The following is a 24,984-nucleotide window of genomic DNA, read 5'->3' as shown; positions in this document are numbered from 1 at the left end:
ATTGGTTCCTGGGCGGTAAAGGGACGTCTTAAGATGTGTCACCCCAATACTTCTCAAAAACTCTTCCATCATTCTCGAGGTGAGCTGTACACCAATGTTTGTTAGAATCGTCCTCAGAAAACCCTCCCTCTGGAACACTCTTACCAAAAACCATATAACTGCTTACTCGTCAGCCTCTAACACAACCTCCACCCATTTCGAGTAGAGATACATCATTACAATGATATACTTTTCTCTTCCTTTCTAGCCACCAATAGGACCCAGGATTGTCAAAGCAACAAACTCCCAGGATAACCTGGGTAATTCCAACGGCCTGACCGGCTGGGTATAATTCCTAAAATTTTGCTCAGCTTCACAGCACAAATTACAAGCCATCACCAGAGTCCCTACTTATGAATCCAAACTCGGCCACCAATAGTCAGACCTCAGCCTCCCTTTGATTTTGGTCATTCCCAAATGCCCTTCATGTCTAGCTCAATGCGCTTATGTTGCACTCTCGATGGAGGCCCTGCTTTACACAACAAATCGCCTTCCAAACTCCGCTCCTAAAACCTGCCTCACTCGACCACAGGCCCAACCATTCCTAACATACTCCTTTACCCTACTGAGTTCCAAATCATCCCTAGCAGCCTCCTCCCATTCCTTTTCACTCAGAGAGCATCCCCACACCAAAAACAAATTTTCAGAATCTTCAACGTCCTCCTCCACTTCCCCCGTCTGGCCTGTATAACTAGCTCCGCAGAGCAAGTCTGCTAAGGTGTACTTCCCCCCCACCCCCAACAACAAAATTATGACCCTGCATCGAGGTAACCCATCTCAATATCCTGCATGACACCATCCAAGCCTTTGCTCATTAACACACTAAACAATGGTTTTGGTTGGTACTCCTCGTGAAAGCTCTACCCCACAAAAATGCTAATTTTCTTCACTGCCCATACCACACAGAGCTTCCCTCTCTATAACTGAATACCGTGATTCTACTCCTTTAAGAACTGGTGATGTGAAAGCAACCACCCTTTCTACTTCAAACTTTCTTCTGCATGAAAACAGCCCCCAAACCTGTCTCACTGGCATCGGTCATGATAAAAGTATTATAACTGGTATCACAATACGCCAAAGCAGGCGCACTGGCAATGGCACCCCCAGTATCCTTAAATTCCTTCTGAGAGTCCCCACTCCACATAAACTAGCACCCTTTTTGCTACGATCTCGAATGCTCTGGCACCTATCTGCATAGTGCCTTACAAATGTCAAATAACACTCAAACAGACCCAAGAATGACATTACCTCCTGTTAGTGGGGAGTTGCAATTCCACAATGGCTTTTACCAACTGTCCCCTAGGCACCAAACCCCTATCACTTACAGTGTGTCCCATGTAGTCAATCGATGTCACTCTGACCTCTCACGTGTCCTACCTCAGTGCAAGTCCTGCTCCCATCAATATTCCCAACATTCTGCTCGTTCGCATATTATGTTCGACATCTTTCCCCATGATCCTGAAACTCAACCCTTTGACATCTCCCAGCAAGTTATGCATCACTCTCTGAAAACAACGCTGCTATCGACACTAACCTCAAAGTCCCCTCATGGGTCATGAACGTGGTGAGATCCGTGGACTCAGGATGCAGCTTTACCGGATGGTGCGCCGAGGAAAGGCCCAAAGTACTAAATACCTATGCCCCAACAGCCATGCTTACCATCGCTCCAATGTTTGGTAGGGTAAACTTGTCAACCACCACTTCCCGGTTCAAACAGTCAAGTCTACACATAGGCCGACTTGGCTGTTTGCGTTGCGCATCACTATACTAGACGAAACCCACTCAAGACCTCTCCACCGCCTCAATAATCTCCTTTCTCCAACATCCTGATCTAGTCATACACCACATCCCACATGCAAATAGGAATAGTCGTTACTTTGGCAATCACAGTTACCGCCCCCTTCTTGAGACGAATGCGATGGTGGTATCTCTTCAAACACCCTATACCTTCCTTGACAACTGCTTCAAAACACTCTTCTGGGCATCCACACACATGCCCATCTATCACAACATGTCCTGGAATCTTAGGATATACCACAATCCCCACTTGGCTCACCGCCCAACACACCCCTTGACCTGAATCACCATCTGACTTTTCTCTCTCCTCCTCAGTTCAATATTAATTTCCTACACCACCCCACGAAAAACATTCACACAGCAGCGAGAAAAATTCCCCTTTTTCCCCACACTTATGACATACCTTTTAGTCCAGGACACGCCCATTTACTCGCAAAGTGAAAGGTGCTGCCACACCTCTTACCATTAGGGGCCCTTCCCTTCTTGCCATCACCACCCTCAGTGGGGTTAACCTTCTTGTCCAACTATCCCTTTTGCACCACCGATAGCCTCTTCTGACCACCCTTCCTTTGCTCCACATGTGCAGCCACAGCAGCAACACCTTTCTCTATGGGCTCCAAGAAGTTTTTTTCCAGTTCCTTTACACATACCACCATATGTTCCATCCTCTTTGCAATATTGAGTTCATCATCCAGACTAGGGTCGCCTTTAGTTCATATTTCCTCGCTTATCTTGCTCTCACTGACTTTTAGCATAAACGGATCATATATCCGGCCACTATACGAGTGCCGAAAATTACATTTGTTAGCCAATTCTCAAAGTGCAGTGATGACATCTTCAAATGACTCACCTTGACTCTACTCATGCAGACCGAAGTAATACCCATCTAGTATTATGCTGGATATTTTTTCAAAGCGTACGTCACTTTTTTTCCAAAATGCTTTCGGATGCATTCAGCGATTCGCCACTTGCTGGTTCCTCACATACCCACTGGCGAAATTCAAGTCTGGGAGGCCTTTTAGGCCCCTCAGACACCACAATGCATCAGGAAGGCTTGGCATCTTTTGATAATGTATGAGGGTCCAAGAATCGCCATGACATAGTCCTGGAGATAGTCCCTCCATGTCTCCCATTTCTCAGACGGTGCCCTTGGTTTTGCCAGGAATTGTGCAGGCAAACTACTCAGGGTGTCACTATGTTTAAATACTGCCTACTAGAGCACTTCCTGCTAAAGATCACTCTGGAGTAACCGGAATATTCCGGTGGTCGCAATCCCCCACAGTTACTGGTGGAAGATGTGCCCTCCTCATGTGCCAAAATATCAGTTCCAGAAAGGATGCCACGACATCCTGAAGTGCTGCTTCAATTTGGGTTGCCACAACAACCAACACTAGGCATTGTAGCCCTCTACTCGCACACAACGTAGGTGCACCCTTCCCTCAAGCACTGCAGATTCTGTTACTGAAGGAGCTTACTTTGGTTTCCAAGGCAACCATGCCGAGGATCTCCTCAGGCACCATGCTGGCAGGTTTCTTCCTCTGAGCAACTCCCAGCCTTGTGCTTGAGCGAAAAGAAATGTGCTCCCGCACCCGGGCAGACTCAACGTGCTACCGCTTCGAGACAGGCACTTCCAGGAAACCACCCAGGTCCCTCGCCTCAAGGGACAACGGTCCCTGTGCCGCCGCAGGCTGCGCAGAAGGAGAACAGTAGGATCCACACAGTGCGGATGCAGGAACACACGTATACTCTGCAGGTCCTTTCCACGCCCAGGGGCCCGTTCAACTTGACCAGCTTGTCTCCAATGTTGTATAGGAGGGGACACGTAACTGGAGCGTCCAATGCAGCTTTAATAAGACAACAGGGACGTGGGTAACGGGCACCCAGATGCGTCCTGCTCTCGCTTCTTTCTTCTCCAGCGGACTTCTTGAGTCCAATTCATCCAGCAACATTTCAAACTCCATTCTATTAAGAACACTCTCTTTTGGGGTGAAACAGATCAACTATATACAGGCAAGCATACATTGAAACACTGCAGAATTAAATACATAGATGAACAATATTAGCAGTTCCACTTTAGAAGCTAAACTGTTTTTAACCACAAGGGCAAGGCCGCCAGAGGGCCTACCCCCATTCGGTCGGATAGCCATTTTTTTTTAAAAACCCATTAAGAGTATAAGGGGTTTAAAAGCAAACCTTTAGAAGGAAATGCAACAAATAATGCTTTAAGGAGTCATAGATTCTGATTTGAAATAAGATTATGGTGCCCACTCACATTCCAAGATCGCAAGGATACAGACCTAAACAAAACTGGTTTTATTTCCCCTAAAGGCCAGTTCTATGGCTGGCTATTCCTTGGTTATGTATAGATAGTCTGCGGAAGCTAAGACTAGTCATTTTCAGAACGTTGACATGCAATAGTATTATATCATTTAACTGATATGCCATTTGCCAGGCCACTATTGCACTGAATCTGCAATGGTTCTGTGGGCTGATGTGGTTTTAAGTTTGTGCAAGTCACTAGGAATATGCCTTATGGGATTTGTATTAAATTCATAATAAGTTAGGTCATAAACCATCGGTCTAAAAGCTTCCACTTCAACAACATTTTACAGACTACCTCTGTAGGAATGTGTTTAATGACAGCGTCTGTGCGAGCATGGTATATAAAGTATAGTAAATCAATATCCTTAGTAGTGACTAAACATAAATAGGGAATTTTCTGAAATAATTTCAGGATACTTGACTGGTTAAGGAGCACTTCATGATAGCTCTGTAAAACAAACTCCAGGAAGAAAATATTTTAATCCACCAACGCTTGTCAGAAGCGTTTACAGTTTGTGCCAGTGAGGTTATCCAACAATAGGCTCTTCAAACCCATTTTTGAACTGCTGAACCCACCCTCTTTGGTATGACGAAAGAGTTGGTAGGGAGGATAGCGATTATGGTGGACAAGGGTTTGCAGAAGAATCATCTCCAGTACTGTTCTCGTCTCAAAGCGGCCTGAAGATTTTAGGTTTGTGAAAATGTTGACTTTTTGAGAGGATGAACCTGGTTGGTACCTTCATTCCCAAGGTGCGAACCTGGTTAGTGACTTAACTTCCAAGGTGCTTCAAGGGGTTTCCATCCTCAAGAAGGAATTGTGCTGTCTGGGTTTGAGTTGATTTTGCTTCCACAGGAGCCACAGTTGTAATGCACTAGTGCCTCGGGTTTGGTGGGTACCAAGCAAGGATTTTTCAAATTTTTGGTGTTGGATGGATCTGACGAATTTGTGCCGTACAGTTTGATACTTTGAGGATTTCAAATGTTTTGCCTCTGGAGTATTCTTTTTCTCCTTAGACGTTGGCTGATTTAATTCAGTACGTGTTGCAGAAGTAATCAAAGCACTCCCTGCTACCTCTTCTGTAAGGTTTAAAGTACATAGGAATTTGCTGGAATTTTTTGTTTCTTCTCGCCATTCATGCACAGTGAATTAGAGGGAGGATGAGGATTCATTAGTGGCACTTGTGGTATGTCATCTGGGTTTTTACCCAGGGCAGCAACAGTTGAGATTATTTGAAGATTACCCATTTCATCAGAGGTGGTAAGATCTTCATGTCGTGTAACGGTTGTTTTGCACATTGCCAAAGCCTCCAATTTATGCATGAATTTGGTTGCCCAAAGTTCTAGAAATAGTTTAATCTCGCAAACTACTATCTATAACTTTAGTCTCTGCAGATGGTGAACCACATTACAAAAACCTGCAAGGGGGATGGGGGCAGATTTATAATCACGGCTGAAAGTTGATGTGGGCCAATCAAGCCGTCTCCTATAGATGGTTTACTGCAAAGATCATACATTCGAAAAATGTAACTCACCCCTCTGTGCCAACACCACAGAACGCCAACTGCTGGCAACTGTGCGGCGCTCTAAGAGTCCTTTTCAGCAGGCACTGTGCACCAAGAAAACAGTCCGTGTCGAAACTGCAACCATACGTCGAGAGGTCCTCCTCACTGCCGCCAACTGCACACTCTGCCCACACTCCGCACCTTCTCCTCAGACTTAGAACATGGGCTATGTCCCAGAGGAAGAAAAGAGGGAGTGGGAATCCCCAATACAATAAGCTTTTAGTTCCACATTTCAGAACTGCAGTTTAATTTGCTCCAGAATTAAGCGGATGTAGCGAAGTATATAATAAGAGGAAGGTTTCACCATGGGAATGGCCTCTGATGACAGGACCAATGCTATGGGAGGGGGAGGGACAAGTTATTGCAGGTGAAATATCCAGGATGTTTAGGTGGCAGGTCAGAAATTGAATTAAAACGTTGTAGAGTAGGATAATGCTATTGACAGCGAAGAAGGACGGAAGGGATGGACTACTTAACGCAACTGGAGGAATTGGTATACAAGCATAGTGTGTCTGCAAAAGGTGAGGAGTATATGGGGACCTCCATAGCTTTATCTCCTCTTTGAAATATTTTTTTTTAGAAATGGTTAGCTATGCTTTCTACCTGCTCATTTTGAACATTCCTGCTCTCTGCCTACTCACAGGTAATATTCCTGCTCTCAATATGGACTGCTTCTGCTGGTGTGTGCTGTTTTGAAGAAAAATATAACTATGGTGCAGATCTATACAACGAGGTAGAGTATTACACAACAGCACTTCCAGAAATCAATTAGTATTTAAAAACAGTATTCATTGTATTAATAATCAGTAAAAAAACATTTAAACACAATAAAACAGTGTAAAAATAAGAAATGTTTAGTTTGAAGTATCCTGAAGTTATCAATTTACCAGTTATAAATTGCTGCCATCAGATCACTAGCCTCTTTTGGTGTCGCTAGCACTCTATTTTTACACCGCTTTACTGTGTTTAATTGTTTTTTTACTGATTATGAATAAAATGAATACGGTTTTGAAATACTAATTGATATCTGAAAGTGCTGTTGTGTAATACTCTACCTTGTTGCTCTTTAAATTCTCTCTCTAACCCCCCAAAATAAGAGGTAGAGACACTACTACCTTTGTTAGTAGGATTCTCTTTTTGGGTTTTCCCCTCTCTATATTAATGCAAATCTATACAACACATGATACAGAAGCTGTGAACTGCCCAGTGAATGGTTTTTCTTTAATACTTTAACCTTAAAGCATCTTTTTACAGACCTGTGGACTACACATAAGAGAATAGCTCATGTGGTCTTCTGCCCCGTTCATTTACTGGACTTCAATGGCTCCCTAAAGTCTGACTGCCATTTCTTCTGCCTACCCCTACCAACTACCTGGTTGCTATGATTTATAAATAAAGCGAGAATTGTATTTCTGATCCAGAAATTGCAGGATAATTTCTGTGGAACTGTGGCATTTTGGATGGATTAAATGAGACAGCACAAATACTAGCTGCAACACCTGAAAACTCCCTTAATACACCTTTGCACTGGCCTTGTGACATAGGCAAACATGGCGCCATAAGATTGGTAATCTCTCTCCCAGCAGCTACTTAATAAGGGGGGGCGAGGATGGCATCAGGTAGGGTCTCGTCCCAACACTCACATAAGCAGGAAGCTTCTGACACAGTTCAAGTTGGAAGAGTAACAAACAGCAGAGGGAGAAGCTTCAATTATCCTGGATGTATCTTTGAAGGTAAGTGCAGCTTTAGGTGAGGAGACAGGAAAGGGCTTCACATAGAAAGGAGTGGCTGTACATTACAAATGGTAACCAAACCGGGCTTTTGATGGTAGCCACTGCAAAGGTAATGCTCACTATACAAGGAATTTGACACTGCTCTTGGCACACGCTTGCTCAGAAGCAAGAGCACGCGGGAAGCAACAGAGCACTTCACAATCAAAGGGGGGAAAAACACAGCAAGGCAAGCAGAGAAAAAAGGAGCAGGGAGCTAACAGGGGATGGTGGGCAATTGACAGCATGCAGGGAGCAGATCACGGAAGGTATGGTGGGAAGTGCAGGTTGTGTGGACCTAGGTTTCAAGGAGGAGCCATTCTTTGAGGAGTGTTAGGCAGAAACCTGTGCAGTTCCCTTGGGGAACACTGCAAAAGATTTAAGACTACAGGTGTTGGCAGTAAACCCACTTGGTAGCAGTCTGCACCACCCAGATTTACCTGGTAGCTGTGGCTAAGCAGTCAGACTTCCCTCAAGAATTGTTAGGCAGTATGCAAAGTATACACAATAGGCACTCAGATACAACAATACAAGCAAACACTGACCAGAGCTTTGGTATCAAAGTATATCATTATTTATTTAAAAACACAGTTTGAAACACTCCAGCACTCTTATGGTAAAATATTCTAAACACAGTTACTATTGTAATATATACACCCCTTTTTCCTTATCAGATAAGTCACTGTAAAACACCACTTATTTTCATACAGAGGTGAGCGCTTAACTAGATGGCACTCCAACAAGTTTGTGAGAAAGGGAGGGGAAAAAGACAGAATATGGAAAGGTACACCACTCTAAGATTCAGGAACACTATTAGCAAGGCAGAAGAGCAAAAGTCACTGGTGAGCCAAAATCCAAAGGCTGGGCCCACTCTTAGAGAGAGCAGAGCACAAATGTGCCCAAGATCACACAGTTATGCTAGGCTTAGAAAGTCTTGCAGAGGGTTCAAAAAGAGTTGAGAGAGGCTTAGGAAAGCTTAGCCAGGGTGTCCCAGGCTAACCCAGGTTCGAAAGCCGGGAGCTAAATCTACCCCGTACAGTCGGTAGCAAAGGAAGCCAGGCGGGACACAGTACCTTAAGTGGGAAGGATCCTCCAGCGGTGGCAGTTGTTCCTGGTAGTCGGTGCAAGTTGCGTCGTCGTCCAGGGGAAGAGAAGATCTCGACTTGGAGGAAAGATGAAGGTCGTTGCACTACCAGGGCAGAAACCAGCTGCGGAGTTTTCCAGTTAAAGGTGGTACCTTTGTTTCGCGGTCGTGGTAAAACGTGGTATCCCGGTTGCCGGGGTGCTTGGCACGGGCAAGGCAGCCACGAGGTACATCAGGAAAGCGAAAAGACGGTGAAACTGGTTATCCCCACCAGTCAAAGGAAGAGGACTCTCCGGCAGGAGATCTCCTCCGTCGTTGGGAAAAGTGGTGAGGCAGTCCAGCAGGGCTCCACCGCTGGTGGTGTCGTGGTAGGTCGGCTCAGCTTCTCCCTCGTCGGATTCTTAGGTCCTGTGGCGACTTCTGAAGTTCCAGTCCCCAAAGCCCTCATTCCATTTGACCTTTTTAGGGAATTTTGGAGAGGAGATTACATTCAGTGAAGAAGCTATGGTCCCATAGTCCTCAATGAAATTCCTGTAGTACCCAGTGAGGCCTAGAAAGGCTCTCACTTGGGTTTGAGTAGTAGGTGTTGTCCAATTTTGCACAGCTTCAATCTTGCTGAGCAAAGGCCTTATTTCTCCACCTCCTACCTCATGCCCAAGGTAGACCACCTTACTTTGACCTATCTGGCATTTACTTGCCTTGATAGTCAAATTAGCCTGTCCAAGAGTCTGCAAAACATGTCCTAGGTGGTTCACATGATCCTCCCAGGAGTGGCTGAAGACTGCAATGTCATCCAAGTATGCCAGGCAGAAGTCCTCCATCCCAGCTAGAACTTGGTTCACCATCCTTTGGAATGTAGCAGGTGCATTTTTTAATCCAAAAGGCATGACCTTAAACTGGTACAAGCCAACTAGGGTGGAAAATGCAGTTTTCTCCTTGGCATGGTCTGTCAAGGCTATTTCCCAATAGCCTGACGTAAGGTCAAATGTGCTGAGGTACTTGGCTGCACCAAGTTTATCCACCAACTCATCTGTCCTTGGTAAAGGGTGGGCATCAGTCTTGGTGACTGCATTAAGAGCTCTATAGTCCACACAGAATCTCAAGTCTTTGGATCCTGCCTTTGGTACTAACACAACTGGGCTAGACCATGGACTAGTAGAGGGTTCTATTACCCCGAGATCAAGCATCTTCTTGACCCCCCCTTGATATGGGTTCTCACATTTTCTGACATTTGGTATCCTCTGCTTTTGACTGGCAGACAGTCACCAGTGAGTATCTTGTGCTGTCCCCAAGGGGTCAAGCCTGGTGAGAGTGAGAACAGGGAGGCAAACTGATTGAACATAGATTTGCACTCCTCTTGTTGCTCAGGTGTCAGATCTGAAGAGAGATTGACGCCTTCAATTTTTTCATCTAAAGGTACACCTCTGAGGAGATCAGGGGGAGACTCACTCTCTTCTTCCTCTGCTGCTGAAGCTAGAAGCAAGACCCCTACTTCAGGTCGGGAGACGTACGCTTTCATTCATTTGGTGTGGAAGACTCTAGGAGCTTCCCTGGTTCTGCCCAGATCCAGATAGTTGACCTCTCCAAGTTTTCCCACAACTTTGAAGGGTCCCATCCATTTGTCTTGCAAGGCCCTCTGCCTTGTTGGGAGCATAACGAGAACTAGCTGGTCTTGAGTGAACTCAACCATGTTAGCCTTTTGATCATGCCAATGCTTGACCAAAGCTTGTCCGGCTTTCAGGTTATCACTAGCTTCTGCCATCATGTGTGACATTCTCCTTCGGAGACCTATCACATAGTCAGTCACTCTGACTGGCTTGAGGGGAGGAGCGCCTTCCAACCCCTCCTTAATCAGGGCCAATGGACCTCTGACCGGATGGCCATAGAGAAGTTCAAAGGGAGAATAACCTACTCCCTACTGAGGGACTTCTCTATAAGCAAAGAGAAGGCATGGCAGTAGAAGGTCCCACTTTCTTTTCAGAGGTTCCTCTAAAGCACCTATCATGCTCTTCATGGTTCTGTTAAACCTTTCTACCAACCCATTGGTTTGTGGGTGGTAGGCGGTTGAGAACTTGTAAGTAACTCCACAGGTTTTCCACATGGCTTTCATGTAGTGGGACATAAAGTTTTACCCCCTGTCGGATATTACTTCCTTAGGAAACCCAACCCTGGTAAAAATACCAAGGAGGGCCTTAGCCACAGCCGGAGCTGTAACAGTCCTCATAGGGATTGCCTCAGGGTATCTAGTAGCATGGTATACTACAACAAGGATAAACCTGTTGCCTGAGGAGGTAGGGGGATCAAGGGGACCAACAATGTCAATCCCTACCCTCTCAAATGGGACTCCCACAACTGGGAGAGGCACTAAGGGTGCCACATTCTTGGCGCCAACCTTACCAGATGTTTGGCAGGTATGGCAGCTCTTGCAAAACTTATCTACTTCTGCCCCCATTTTTGGCCAATAGAAGTAGAGTGAGAGCCTTTCCTTGGTCTTCTTGAAGCTCAAATGACCAGCCAAAGGAATCTCATGGGCTAAGTGCAAGAACTGTTGTTGTCTGTTTTCTTGAGGTACTACAAGGCGTTTGTAGTCTCCAGGTTCAGACTCAGTTGGTTCACTGTAGAAGAGGCCATCTTCCAAGTGCAACCTATACTTCCCAGTCTCTTGCCCATCAGCCTGAGCAGCTGCCTGTTGGCGGAGACCCTCCAGAGTTGGACATTCTCTTTGTCCCTTAGGGAAAGCTGCCCTGCTGGGCCCACCTTCTGCCAGTAAAGACTGCAGCTCAGGATGGTCCTCAGGGTCTAGATCTCTAATAAGTTCTTGGCCTCCCACTAGCTCTTCTTCAGAGTCTAGTTCAACCATACAGGGTTGTACCTCCCTCTCAGCCTCAGCTGGAGGTGGAGTTACAGGTGTAACTGTTGGAAGCACTGGAGTGCTTGCTGCTGACTTTTTCCTAGGAGTCTTGGGTTGCCCTTTTGCTCCTGATCTGGTAGTTACTGCAGTGTGTTGCTCCAGTGGTAAAGGAGTGATCTCTGTCATCATCTCCTGAGATAACCCTCTCAGGGTTTTCTCTTTTTCAGGTTTTGTGAGCTCCTGTAACCTTTTACTAGGTGGTCTGGGGGTATGTGACAACTCCAAGAGCTTTTAGGTCATTACCCAACAGAACCCTACCTGGCACTTCACATTGTACACTTTCAGGTATTTTTACAGCCATGTCATTACACTGGATGAGAACTGGTAACTGGGGACACATCTACACAGGCCCTCCAGCTAACTTGGTGAGGCATTTGGGTGCCTTAGCAACATCCTCTGCCTTGAAAAATGATTCATCCACCACAGTTATGCTTGCCCCAGTGTCTCTAATGGCAGGAGTCTCCTGACCATTCACCTGGACACTGTCTTTATAATACTCTTTAGTATTATCTGGGATAGAATTATACACATCTAAATTCTGTTGTTCCCACAACCCCAGAGAGACTAAAGAAACACTGGCTGAGACACCAATGGGTTCATCAGCCAGCAGTAGAAAGTTTCCACTTGCCATTGGGACTTCCTCTTCTGGAGTGAAGGCTAAGGAGGCAAGTTGGATCCCTGAAGGTTTACCCTTGCATCTGGGATCTCCTTTCACATGGTCAGTAGAGCCACAAACAAAGCATTTACCAAATGCCTTCTGGAATGGGGGCTTGTTCCGACCTCCCTCTGGTTTGGCACCAGAGGCGACACTATCCTGCTGTGGTCTCCCTGGTGGCTTACCCTTCTGGTTTTGTTTGGGGCCCTCTTTGGAATTTGCAGTATTAGAATTCTCTTTGGAGTCCTTTTTAGGCTGTTTCCCCTCATCCTTTTTCTGAGTTACCCCAGAATCCTTGTGAGTGGCCCTGTTGGCATCCCACAAGTCAGCAGCCTTAGCTAGTTTTTGGGAATCTAATTCCTTTGAATCAGCCAAGTGCTGTCTGAGCTCAGGAGAGCAGGCATCATAAATTGACTCCAATATAAAAAGATTCTTCATACCTTCATAAGTGTTCACCTTGTAACCCTTAATCCATCCCTCTAAGTTTTTCAACCCTTCACTCACCCAGGTAGCCCAAGGGGTACCATCTTCCTTTTTGAGGGTTCTAAACCTCTTAAGATACTGGGAAGGGGTATTCCCAAACCTAGCTATCAGAGCTAGTTTGACACATTCATACTCTTTCCTATCCTCCTCCCCCAACTCCATTACCACATCAGTTGCAACAGGGGGAAGCCTAGAGAACAACCAGGTGAGTAAGTCATTTCCTGTGATGTTCTGGAGCCCATGATTATATTCATACAGAGACAACCAATCCAATTTAGACCCCAGAGGCCTAAAGAATTGGTTGGTATGTATGAGCCTTTTAGGACTGGAACTTCTAGAGGAGCCAGAGAGAGAAGCATTTTCGACAGATACTTTCTTCATTTCTAGCTCATGCTTGAGCTCCATGTCCCTTAGCCTTAGTTCTTGATTCATTTCCTGATGTCTCTGTTCAGCCACAGTATTCAATCTCTTGAACTCTAGTTCAAGTTTCATTTTCTCTAATTCGAGATATTGAGGACTTAGTGTGGGACTTGGCAAAGGCCCAGTAGGTAGAGCAGACAGAGGCCTAGGGGGGACAGTCACAGCAGCCTCACCCTCCTCTTCTGACTCTTCCTCAAGATTATCAACATTCTGATCAATATCAATTTCTATACTGTTATCTACATTTTCTGGCATGGTAGGTTCCTCAGACCCATCATCCAGACTTTGGTTAGCGAACAACCTTTCTATTAATTCCATTTTCTTGCCTTTAGTCAGGAGGTTCCTATGCTTACATAGTACTCTTAAACAATCAGCAGTTTTTGTAGCAAGGGACTCTTGACTATAGGTTTCCATAGTTGACATGTTAGAAAGATTACTTTTTCAGTGCTAAGCTTTGTGGTTAGTTGTACTAAGGTATCCTAAAGCACTCTAAAGTGTATACTCAATACAAATCCCACCGCTGTACGCCAGTGTTAGGCAGAAACCTGTGCAGTTCCCTTAGGGAACACTGCAAAAGATTTAAGACTAAAGGTGTTGGCAGTAAACCCACTTGGTAGCAGTCTGCACCACCCAGATTTACCTGGTAGCTGTGGCTAAGCAGTCAGACTTCCCTCAAGAAGAGTTAGGCAGTATGCAAAGTATACACACTAGGCACTCAGATACATACATCAATACAAGCAAACACTGACCAGAGCTTTGGTATCAAAGTATATAATTATTTATTTAAAAACACACAGTTTGAAACACTCCAGCACTCTTATTGTAAAATATTCTAAACACAGTTACTATTGTAATATATACACCCCTTTTTCCTTATCAGATAAGTCACTGTAAAACACCACTTATTTTCATACAGAGGTGAGTGCTTAACTAGATGGCACTCCAATAAGTTTGTGAGAAAGGGAGGGAAAAAGACAGAATATGGAAAGGTACACAGAGCACAAATGCGCCCAAGATCACACAGTTACACTAGGCTTAGAAAGTCTTGCAGAGGGTTCAAAAAGAGTTTAGAGAGGCTTAAGAAAGTTTAGCCAGGGTGTCCCAGGCTAACCCAGGTTCGAAAGCTGGGAGCTAAATCTACCCCGTACAGTCGGTAGCAAGGGAAGCCAGGCGGGACACGATACCTTAAGTGGGAAGGATCCTCCAGCGGTGGCAGTTGTTCCTGGTAGTGGGTGCAAGTTGCGTCGTCGTCCAGGGGAAGAGAAGATCTCGACTTGGAGGAAAGATGAAAGTCGTTGCACTACCAGGGCAGAAACCAGCCAGAGTTTTCCAGTTAAAGGTGGTACCTTTGTTTCGCGGTCGTGGTAAAACGTGGTATCCCGGTTGCCGGGGTGCTTGGCACGGGCAAGGCGGCCACGAGGTACGTCGGGAAAGCAAAAAGACGGTGAAACTGGTCATCTCCACCAGTCAAAGGAAGAAGACTCTGCGGCGGGAGATCTCCTCTGTCGTTGGGAAAAGTGGCGAGGCAGTCCAGCAGGGCTCCACCGGTGGTGGCGTCGTGGTAGGGTGGCTCAGCTTCTCCCTCGTCAGATTCTTAGGTCCTGTGGCGACTTCTGAAGTTCCAGTCCCCAAAGCCCTGCTTGTATGCAGCAAACCCCCATTCACTCAGCCTAGCTGTCACTCAAACATGCTAAGTGGTGAGCACTTGGGCCAATCAGGATGGAGTGCGACTTGAGTTGCCTAGGCAACTCAGTCCAGGGTGCCTAAATTTCCCTCCACCCCTCCTAAGTACCCCAGACAGAGTGGCACCACTTTTGGAGGCTTCTGTGGAGAAGCCCGCCAAAAAGTGTAACAAAGGGCTCGACTGGGTTGGAGTCACAGCAGAGAACTCAAACGCCATTTTAGAATCAAGTTTTGGCAAAAAAATACCAACCGGAGAATAATATTAATTAAATAAACCGGCGGTATGTTCGAGGCTACCGTAAATAATTAAATAAAGATAGCAGCCTAAAACAATGGGAAATCCCATAGGAAAATATTTGCGGTTGAATATAAAAAGTATCCACTGCCACCATCCAAAACTCGATCAGGGGGGACGGAGACATGCCCCCTCGACTAACAGACTCTGGGGCAATTGAATTGCCCCAGCCAGTATGTCCACAATATGATGGTTTGTACTGGTTCTGTTCAGAATTTAAGACTAGTAAAGACAATGGTGACTTTACATGCCCTGGGAGACAGTCAGTCCCAGGGTATGGAGTCTATACTGGGGGGTCACTATGACACCCCTGTGTTACTGCATGAAGAGGGTGCTGTGTAACACACATCACAAAAACACATGAAGCCCTATGGAGTAAAAGACCCCATAGCCCATTAAACACATCTAGATTCAAAGAAACACACTCAAATCATGCCCAAGAGTGAGGGTAAAAGAGTCTCACTCTTGGCAGGAGAAAAAAAATAAACCCCAAAAATCCAGCAAAGCTGCTGGGGGACTCACTAGGTTAGGAAATTCAGCCTAAACAGAGAATTCTCCCTAACAAGGAGCAAGGCCTTGAGTTCCTTCCTGAATTGTATAAGTGATGGGGCAAGTCTGATGTTGACAGGGAGGTGGTTCCAGAGTCTGAGAGTAGACAGACAAGGCCTGTCTTCTGGTTCTTTCTTTCCTGCACTATCGTATTCCAATTCTGCACATATCCTTACTTCTGATGGAACGCAGGCCTCCGTAGATGCTGAGTTTCTCTGTGAGGTAGCATGGGGACTTCAGGATGACAGCGTTGTAAATTATGCTACAGGATTTGAAGATGATACAGTCTTGCAGTGGGAGCCAGTGCAGTTCGATGAAGTTCAGTGTGATGTGGTTGAATTAGCAGTCCTTTAATGGGTCTTGCTGCAGCATGCATTTTAGGGGTGCCAGGGTAGTTGCCAGAAGGCCTTCCAAAAGGGCAGTGCTACCATCCAGGTGGGAGAGGACCAAGGCTTTGACAGCAGATCTGAAGTTGTTTTCTGGGATGAAGGGCATGATTTTTTTTTTTTGCAGAAGAGAAATTTGGTACCAGGGCGTTTGTGTGGTTCTATGTCATTTCATCAACGGTTGGAATTTCAATGGGTTTTACGAGTATGTTTTGCTGAAAAAACACTCAAAATTGATTTGAGGGTTGTCCCCACCAAGCCCCCCATTGTTTAACTATTCCCAACCCTCCCCTCTATATATTTCAATGTGTTTTTTCAGTAAAAAAAATACTGGTAAAAAACCCATTGAAATTCTGACCGTTGATAGGACGTAATATCTTTTGGGTCTTCCCTGCCATGTGCTTTTTCAACGTGAGATGTCTGTCAATGTTGAACCCAAGGGACTTGGCACAGGGGGGGCAGCTGGGGTGTGAATCCCTGGAGTTCCATAGCAGAGAGCCAGATCTGGTTGTCAGTCAGCAGTAAGAATTCAGTCCAGGGGTGGGAGGGCAGTTTGAGCTTCAGGTAAGCACTGGACATCCAGGAGTGGACCAATATGAAGCTAAGCAGGACTGTGGAGGTCTTTGATGGAGGATACCTTGAGCTATATCCGCGTTTCTGTGGATGTTGTGTGGGTGGGGAGAGAGGATCTGAGCGGTTCCATGTACAGATAGAAGATCCCAGGGGACAGGATGGATTTGTGCGGGACTACACAGGTGATGGGTAGAGTTGGTGATCTGCAAGAATACATTTGTCCAAACTGTTGGCAGATCACAAGGTAGGATTTGAACCAGCCGATACCCATGCAGCAATGTAGATTGGAAGTGTCTGGTGGTCTACTGTGTCAAATGCTGCTGAAGTCAAGGAGAACTAGGAGGCAAGGATGGCTATCAACAGGGATTTTAAGGACATCATCGATCACCTTTATGGTAGCAACTTTAAATAGGTTGACTAGTTTATTACGGCAATGCTTCTGGAGGCTCTATGTCTATAATAAATGACACCCCAAACTATCTAGAGACCTGATTTGTTATTGTGGAATAGGAGTGTGGTACATGGGAGATATGCCTTACCACTTTACAAATTAATACTATAAACCCACTAACTAGAGTTGTATTTATTTTAGTAGTAATTTTTTCAAAATTAATTTGAGCTTTTTTGTTTAACATCTGCATTATCACTTTGTGCGATTGGCCCTGGCACGTTTTCAAAAAGATGCAGCAAAACTAGATGTGGTATAGAAAGATTCTGCAACTTTAATGTGTTTAAAGTCAGGGCATTAACCACTTGAGGATAGCAAAAGCACCAACATTTATCAGGTCTTAAATTGGGCACGGCATGCATTAAAAGGGTAGGTTGCTGTGCCCTGCATGAGCGTTCTATGCAGACCAATGGCATTATTACAGTTGCAATTCTATTACATAGCGATGCTGGGTCAATTAATAGCTATATTCATACCCAGTACATTTTCAAGGGAAATGTTTACTGCTACACTGATTATGTAATAACAGTGGGAAGGGTTTATATTTCACAGAACTCCTACCCCTCTTACCATACTTTTCTACCACCTACACAGAAGTCTTGATTTCTTTTGCCACTGAACTAGGCCTGCATACACTGCTCCCGGGTGATGCCCCGGCCATCATAATGGGTGACCACACCCTCCCCAAAAGGATTTAGGCCCATCAACCAACACGGGACTCCACTCAATCCATGGTCAAACAAAAACGTCCTACTCACAAACTCCTATTCCTCTCCTCTCTTAGGCAACACATCTCCCTTCAACCATTCATTCACTCACTTCGCCCCATCACTTCACTCACACAAGCACTAAAACGAAATTCAATTAGCACTGTTCAATGATTGCAGGAACTCGCGCTATCCATATCAGAAAGAGTTCATAGCAGAGCTCACTGCAGTCGGCTATGTTGCGCCTCTATTATGTGAATGACTGTGGGTCAGTACTTTCCCAGAGATACTAAGTGCTGGGATAGTTTTATCTACCCAAAGTCAGTTGGAAGGCGAACAAGTGGCAGGAAGGAAGAAACTCTTTTAGCCAATACACAACGTGAAGGTCCCGATAACCGAAATAGAAGTCATGCTTAGTGATATTGATGGGCCCAAACTAAATAAAGCAAACTCCATGCTGGGAAAAGGAGTAGTCCCAAACTGTATTCTAAAGGAGGTGCTCAACGAGATTCTGATGGCAACTGAAACCGGTGAGTCGAATATAGGTGGTGGACTCAAAATGCTAGCAAACACATGGGTGGTCCAAAGGGCAGCCAAAGCACTACAGAAAGGCTCCCTAGATCAATTTGCAACAGAACGTTTTGTAGGGCAAGAGAGTGGGAAAAGTTACACAATTCCCGTTTTCTTACCAGGGGCTAAGGTAGGGTAAATTATAGACATGATCCCCCCTCCCCCCGCCCAAGGAAAAATGAGTCACCTTAGCAGTTGGTACTGGGGAAGACACCAGCTGGTGATTGCCTCGAGCAAAGCCGCACCAACGAAGTAAGTAAAAAAAAAAAAAACAAAGTGAGTGGGAGATCAGACCCTGTTCGAGGAGATTAGAAATTGCCTAGGGTGGTAGTAATGCAGAGTGTGGGGACCCAGACTGACAAACCATTGACCATTATGGATAAAGGAATTAATATGGATCAAAATTGGGAAGGGATTGTCATGTTACACGAGGAGATTAAAGCTTTGGCTCTTGCACTTAAGGCCCTTGAATTGAAAATGAGTATGCATCCAATTGTTCATAATACCCAGGAAGATGCAAAACAATTTATCAGCAAGAGAAACCTGATCTCTTATTAAGTGCCCCCCTACCAATGCCGACAAGGATTTCTTTCAGATTTTTGTGAATAGCTTTCTAGTAAAAGGGTTATCTATCGGAGCTCGGATATACCCCACCCTGCCCCCCTAAGATCTAATATTTCAATTAGAGCAGCCAAAACTATATATGTCCCACCGAAAGAGGTACCTCAATGGGGACATTGGTAACACAAAGGCAGAACCTAGTAGGAGTAGAGATTGCAAGGGAAGACCAACTCTCTTCTGAGAGGAAGCCAGGTAGCCCAGGCTCACCAGACCCATGAGGATCTAGATGTGGATTGACAGGCCCCCCCCATCCCCCAGAATAGATATCCCCATTTCGTCAAACCATAGAAGATTAGTTTCGTGGAATATAGCAGGGCTAAGAAAACATCTGGTAGACCCTGGAAGATGTAGCTTAATTTGTGGGTTTAATATTATACACTTTCAAGAAACTTGGGCTACAGAACATGTATTAGGGCTACCAATCGAACACCAACAGCCAACAACGGTGTGGGGGTGGGCGGGGAGAGATCTTATGGTGGTATGGCTATTTGGTTAGACAACTCTTGTCCGGTTAGAAGCTTGGGGGAATAGATTCTCCAGATCTCCAATATTTGAGCAGTCAAGCTCAGGGAGACCACCCCATATTACTATTTATAAATCACCCCAACATCAAGACTAGGCCATGTGACATTGATTTGATCCAAAAATCCATCAATAATTGGGATGGATACAACCAACAATATATTATATACACTGGAGACTTCAACTTGCAACTTGAGTTCCTAGAAGAACTGGAGGGATTCTGGGTGGAACAGGAGGATATCTGGGACATTCCCAAATTGATCGCTCTTCCACCACTAAGAACATGCGAGTGCACGGGATGCATCCAGGAAATTGTATGGCCTTGAATTTAGAGCATTTAACGGTCAGGGGGTGCAGGAAATTTGCCAGCTAAGAATACTTTTTTGGGTGCAGATAGCTCATCCTTGATCCAATACATCTTTATTCTGGGTAGGGATTGGGGCCTGATAAAGTTTGAGGTCGGGCAGAGGCACAAATGTGACCACAAACCGATCTTTATGACATTCATGAACCCCTTTCATCAAGGGACTAGTAAACCAACAGGACTACATGACCCTGTGTGGACTATGGGCGGTGAAGTGGGCCTATTTGAATACAACTAGTATTAAACATTACATCTATCTTTCAACGTTACCCAATTTACAAATTCTGGCAGGGTTAGTTCTGCTGTACTGAAGTCCTGGAGATATTTGATAAAGTGATAGCAGCCCTCCAACCATTCTTTACACAACTCAGTCAAGTAGCTCAAATGATTAAATAAAAAAATAAGTGGTATGAGAACGTTAGCAAAGACCCAACTGCTAGCTTGTATAAAGGAAGGCCCAAGGTAGACAAGAGGAAGTTACGCAATCAGCAGCCAATTTCTAAAACTTTATTAAAGCAAAAGAAGGCTGCGCTTGACTAAGGATAAATGGAGTAGGTTGAAACAGGCAGTGCACAAGAAAAGACACTGTACATTTTGGGAACTGGCTAGTAGTGCCAGGGAGGCGAGAACAAATTAGCCTGTGTCATTAGGCCTACAGTTTGGAGTAATCATTTTCCTAATTTGTATGGGGGCAGGACAGCCATAACCCTCTATCTAATGACTTAACTATTTCCAATGAGGTTCAAATTAATGGATCCATTACGTTAGGCCCTTTACAGTTGAGTCAAATGGAGGTCAAAGAGCTGTACAATCACAGCAGGGGTTGAGGGGTAGACAATATCCCTGTAGACCTATACCAAGATGAATTGGCAATTTGGGCCCCAATGCTCTTGAAGTCTTAACGCGGTGCTGTGTTCTAATAGAATAACACCCTCTTGGCAAAGCATTATTATTACGATTTCTTTTTTCAAAGGGACTGGGGGCAACTACAGACTATCTAGATGGCTTAGGAAATATTTTAGCAAAAACAATTTATGAACATCTACAAACCTGGGCCACAGAAAATGACATCAACCCCCTGCATGCTGGGTTTAAGGTGGGGAAGAGTATGGTGGACCAGGGGTTCCAGCTCTTTATCTTGGTCCTGAAATATACAGTCCTAAGAGAAATGTAGCTTGTTGCGGTCTTCATTGATTTCAGGACGGCTTTTGTTGGTGTCCCTAGGAATCTTATTTTGGCAAAGAGGGGTATACCAAATAATTTGCTCTGGATTTTACAACTTTACGTGCATAATACAGCAGTTGTCCTTTGGGGCCTGGGAGGTGAAAATATTGAACCTTTCCCCATAGAAAGGGTGCAGGGGGCACAGGCAAGGTTGTATCCTCGCCCCTTTATTATTTTCAATCTATACCAATAGAGTAATTGGATCACTGCATACTAACTGCCTAGAACAGCCAAAGATGGGGAGGGAATCTGTGCGAGCATTGTTCTTTGCCAATGACAGTCATTTTAGCCACATCCCCCGTAGGGTTGAGAACATTGAACACATTCTTGGACAAATGTACTGAGTTGCAATTTGAATTCAGAATGAAAGCGCTTACATTTAGACCTAGGTTTGCCAAGCACCAAAGACTAACTGTGGACGTCTATGGTAATATTATTGAGCAAGTCGAATTCTACGACTACTTGGGGGTTAGGTTTAATAGCAGTGCCCAATGGACCACACAAATGGAGAAATCAAATATTACTCTAGGAAAATACTGCAGGGGCATTAAGAAATTCCATACTACAAACTGCAGTGGAGCCATTTCCACAGCGCTTGAGATTTATAGAGCCCAAGTGAACTCTGCTGCTATATATGAATCTGATATTTGGGGGTATGCAAACTGACAAACTTGCAAGGGCTGAAAAGCCTTCCAATCAGCTAGCCGAATTACCCCCTTTTCTTAGAACTCGGCCTGAAACAAATTGCTGATTATTTAAATTTGAGACCATCTTTATACTGGCTCAGGACCTGGGCATGCCCAGGTCTAAATGAATGATTATAGGGAATCAATCTCTCATTTATTGAGCTTCGAGGGAGGTCATTGCCATGGTTTACTCACGTTAACTGAGTTTTGAAACCGATTTCGAGAAAATTCATCCACTTTTGCACATATACTTCTTAAAGCCGAGATTTAATATTCTTAATATCTCAAGTGTTACTTGCAAATGGAATGATGAAGGCACTGATTATCTCAAGCATGTGGCTCGGGAAAGGAAACATTAGTTCATTGTATGCATTAGCTATAGGATACCATGCACCAGATATTTGAGACCATTTTGTGATGCCGTCAATAACCGTCACATAGAACAGGGCCTCGATTCTGGTCAGGAAAAGTGAGGATATGACAATTGTGCATAATGAGGCAACATATATGCGTAGCGCTTGGTGTATAAGAGCGAAAATTATTCAAGCGTTTTGATTGCGTACATGATGATGTATGTTATGTATTTAAACTATCGTGGACCTAGAGGCTGCTTAGCGATGGGGTTCCAAGTTTTTAACTTTTAAAACATTTGTATACGATTTGTACATTTTTATGTGAAATGAATTGAATCCAAGTCGAATTATTTTTACAGTTTATAATATGTAGATTTTGTATTTATGCCAAATGACTACTTGTCGAATAAAGGCATTAGGATGATTATCATGATGGGGAAATTCAAAATCGAATTCCATGGACCTGTACTAAGTCAGGTTCAACTACAAAACGTTCACAATAAAGCTCAGTTCTTGGCCACCACTCACTTAAGCCTTATACCGTGGATCGCCTCAACCATCCAACAGCAGAGAACAACCTTCCAACTACTCTCCTGGCACAAAGATCACTCACAGCCTAGAAATACTACTTGCACTTAATGTTCTAGACTCTGCCACATCGTTACTAAACAGACACAATTTTCTCACTCCAGTCATATTCCTGCAACCTACCCCTTCACAGAAAAAACCACAGCTCCTCATTTTACTCTCTGCTGATGACTTGACTTTTTACTTTCCGTGCCATCCCACTTTCCCACTGAACTCCTAACCCTCCTCTGCTCAGTCAACCGTCCCAATCAGGTTTCAGCAGTAAATGCAAGTGAAACTGCTCTCCCCCCATACTTTCTCCTTTCTGGATCATCAGTCCTATTTCTCAGACTGCTCCATTTAATGGAGCTAGAACACCCCCTTTATCCCAAGTTTCCAGAGGGTGCCCCTCATGGATTCATCTTCACCTCATCCCTCGACACTCCCCTCATCATTTGGCTTTCACTACCACCCATGCCAATAATACCCAGATTTGTTTCCTTCCTTCCTCCATCCATCACCCCCCATCATCTGCTTCATGACAGGTAAGGGACAATGGCCTATAGTCCCCCCACCCCCATTTTTAGTTACTGCTGCATACAATAATATAGCTACAGGTCCTTAAAAATATTTGATTTACTGTGAAGTTTGTCTGTGGTGCCACAGTATTAACTCCCTACTGTAATCCTTGCCCGTCGTGTCCACATTATAGCAGTCCTACTTTGATATTACCAGATGTCCACGATAATGTATTGCCCCGCTGTGATATTGCTCCCAGATGACGACCTAAAAAAAAAAATAAATAAATAAATAAAAATAAAATAAAAAAAATCACTCGGCTACTGCAATTATTGCCCCCAATACCCTCAATGTTTGCCCAATAATGATCTTGCTCTCTGGTATCCTACGATAAAACATGTTCTGTGATTTTGCTCCAACACGTCCAGCTAATTTATTCAGTACTATGATCTTTTCCCCCACCAAAACACGTTGCTCATTAGCCTCCCAACACTAACATCCCCTTCCACAAACACCTCATATACACAGATCAACCAAGCGACTCTCCCAGCAATTTAGATCCATCCCCAGACATAAAAAGCCAGAACTCTCTATACAAACAAACGTACAGACCATCACCCCAGCTAACAAATAGCAGCAACACTAGTCAGCTAGCCAGAAGTAAAGATCTCCGAGACATCAACCAATAGTAGCAGCTAACAGACTCATGGCACAGAGTTGAGCGCACTTCCGGTATGCATGCTCTAACAGCAGCAAAAACCAGAGTTCAAAACTACAGAGACGTACAGTTCCTGGCTATAGACTAGATGGCTTGAATTCAATCGCTCGTTAATGGGGACAGAGTACAAATGTTATACAGGACCCCATTCATTTGAGAGATTATGGAAATTGAAATGCTAAAAAGGTGGGTAACGGTGGACGTGTGCCATATTTTATGTTGGGATAACGCAAAGGGCTAAAATACATTGGACAGAAGTCTAAGCTCTGTATATACACACACACACACACACACACACACACACACACACTTCACCCGTGGTTCAAATACAATTTTGAAAGTGGTTGCTAAGCCTGAACGGGAAGGGAATTTAGGATTAATAGCACAACAAAAGAGATGCGCATAGAGTGGGACCTTTCTTGCTGGACTTTTTTTGTTAATAATGGATTTTGGCTCAATGTTAATATAGCTTTGTTGGCCCAGTTAAGTGTTTTATTGGTTTATTTTGCAAACAGTTGTTTTTTATTTACATAAATGGGAATAATGTTCTAATGTCATAATTTACACACGATTTTCAGTTCCCAAGATATTTGATCATGAATTGTACATGGACTGGTTAAACTATTTGGTATTGTTCTCGTTTTATTTAGGAGAATTCCGTTTATGTATTAGATCATTCATAATGTGTGTGTTCTTTCATCTATGAAGTAAAGGTCAGTATGTATTATGCACAGTAAATTATTTTGCCATTATGCTGCGACTCGAGTTATTGGGATGATAGTTTTGTAATCCTATATGGACAGATTGGATTGTTTTCTTTCTTACATTTTTAAGAAGTAGGAAGTCATTTTTGTCATTAAATCATTCCAACATGGTGTAGACTTGCCCATTGTTCTCTTCATCCAGCAAGAGTATGTCCACCTCAGTAGTATCTTTCGGATGGATGTGTTTAGTAGAAATGATATGATCCAACAAACTCTGTGGTGTCTTCCTTGTTAGGTAGATACTCGGGAGAGTTCTGATTTTCCTTTGTGATCACTGATCATACTTAGTTTTTCAGCTTCAAATCAAAAGGGGAGACATTGTTTTACACTTCAGGTTCATCCTGAGGAGAAGGAGTTTGATTCAGGCAATTGAGGGGTTTCTTTTTTGATGGT

The sequence above is a fragment of the Ambystoma mexicanum genome, chromosome 2p, assembly GCF_040938575.1.
Source record: "Ambystoma mexicanum isolate Mex_15411 chromosome 2p, UKY_AmexF1_1, whole genome shotgun sequence".
Classification (NCBI taxonomy): domain Eukaryota; kingdom Metazoa; phylum Chordata; class Amphibia; order Caudata; family Ambystomatidae; genus Ambystoma; species Ambystoma mexicanum.
The sequence above is the reverse complement of the archived record's forward strand: the minus strand, read 5'-3'. Positions refer to the sequence as shown.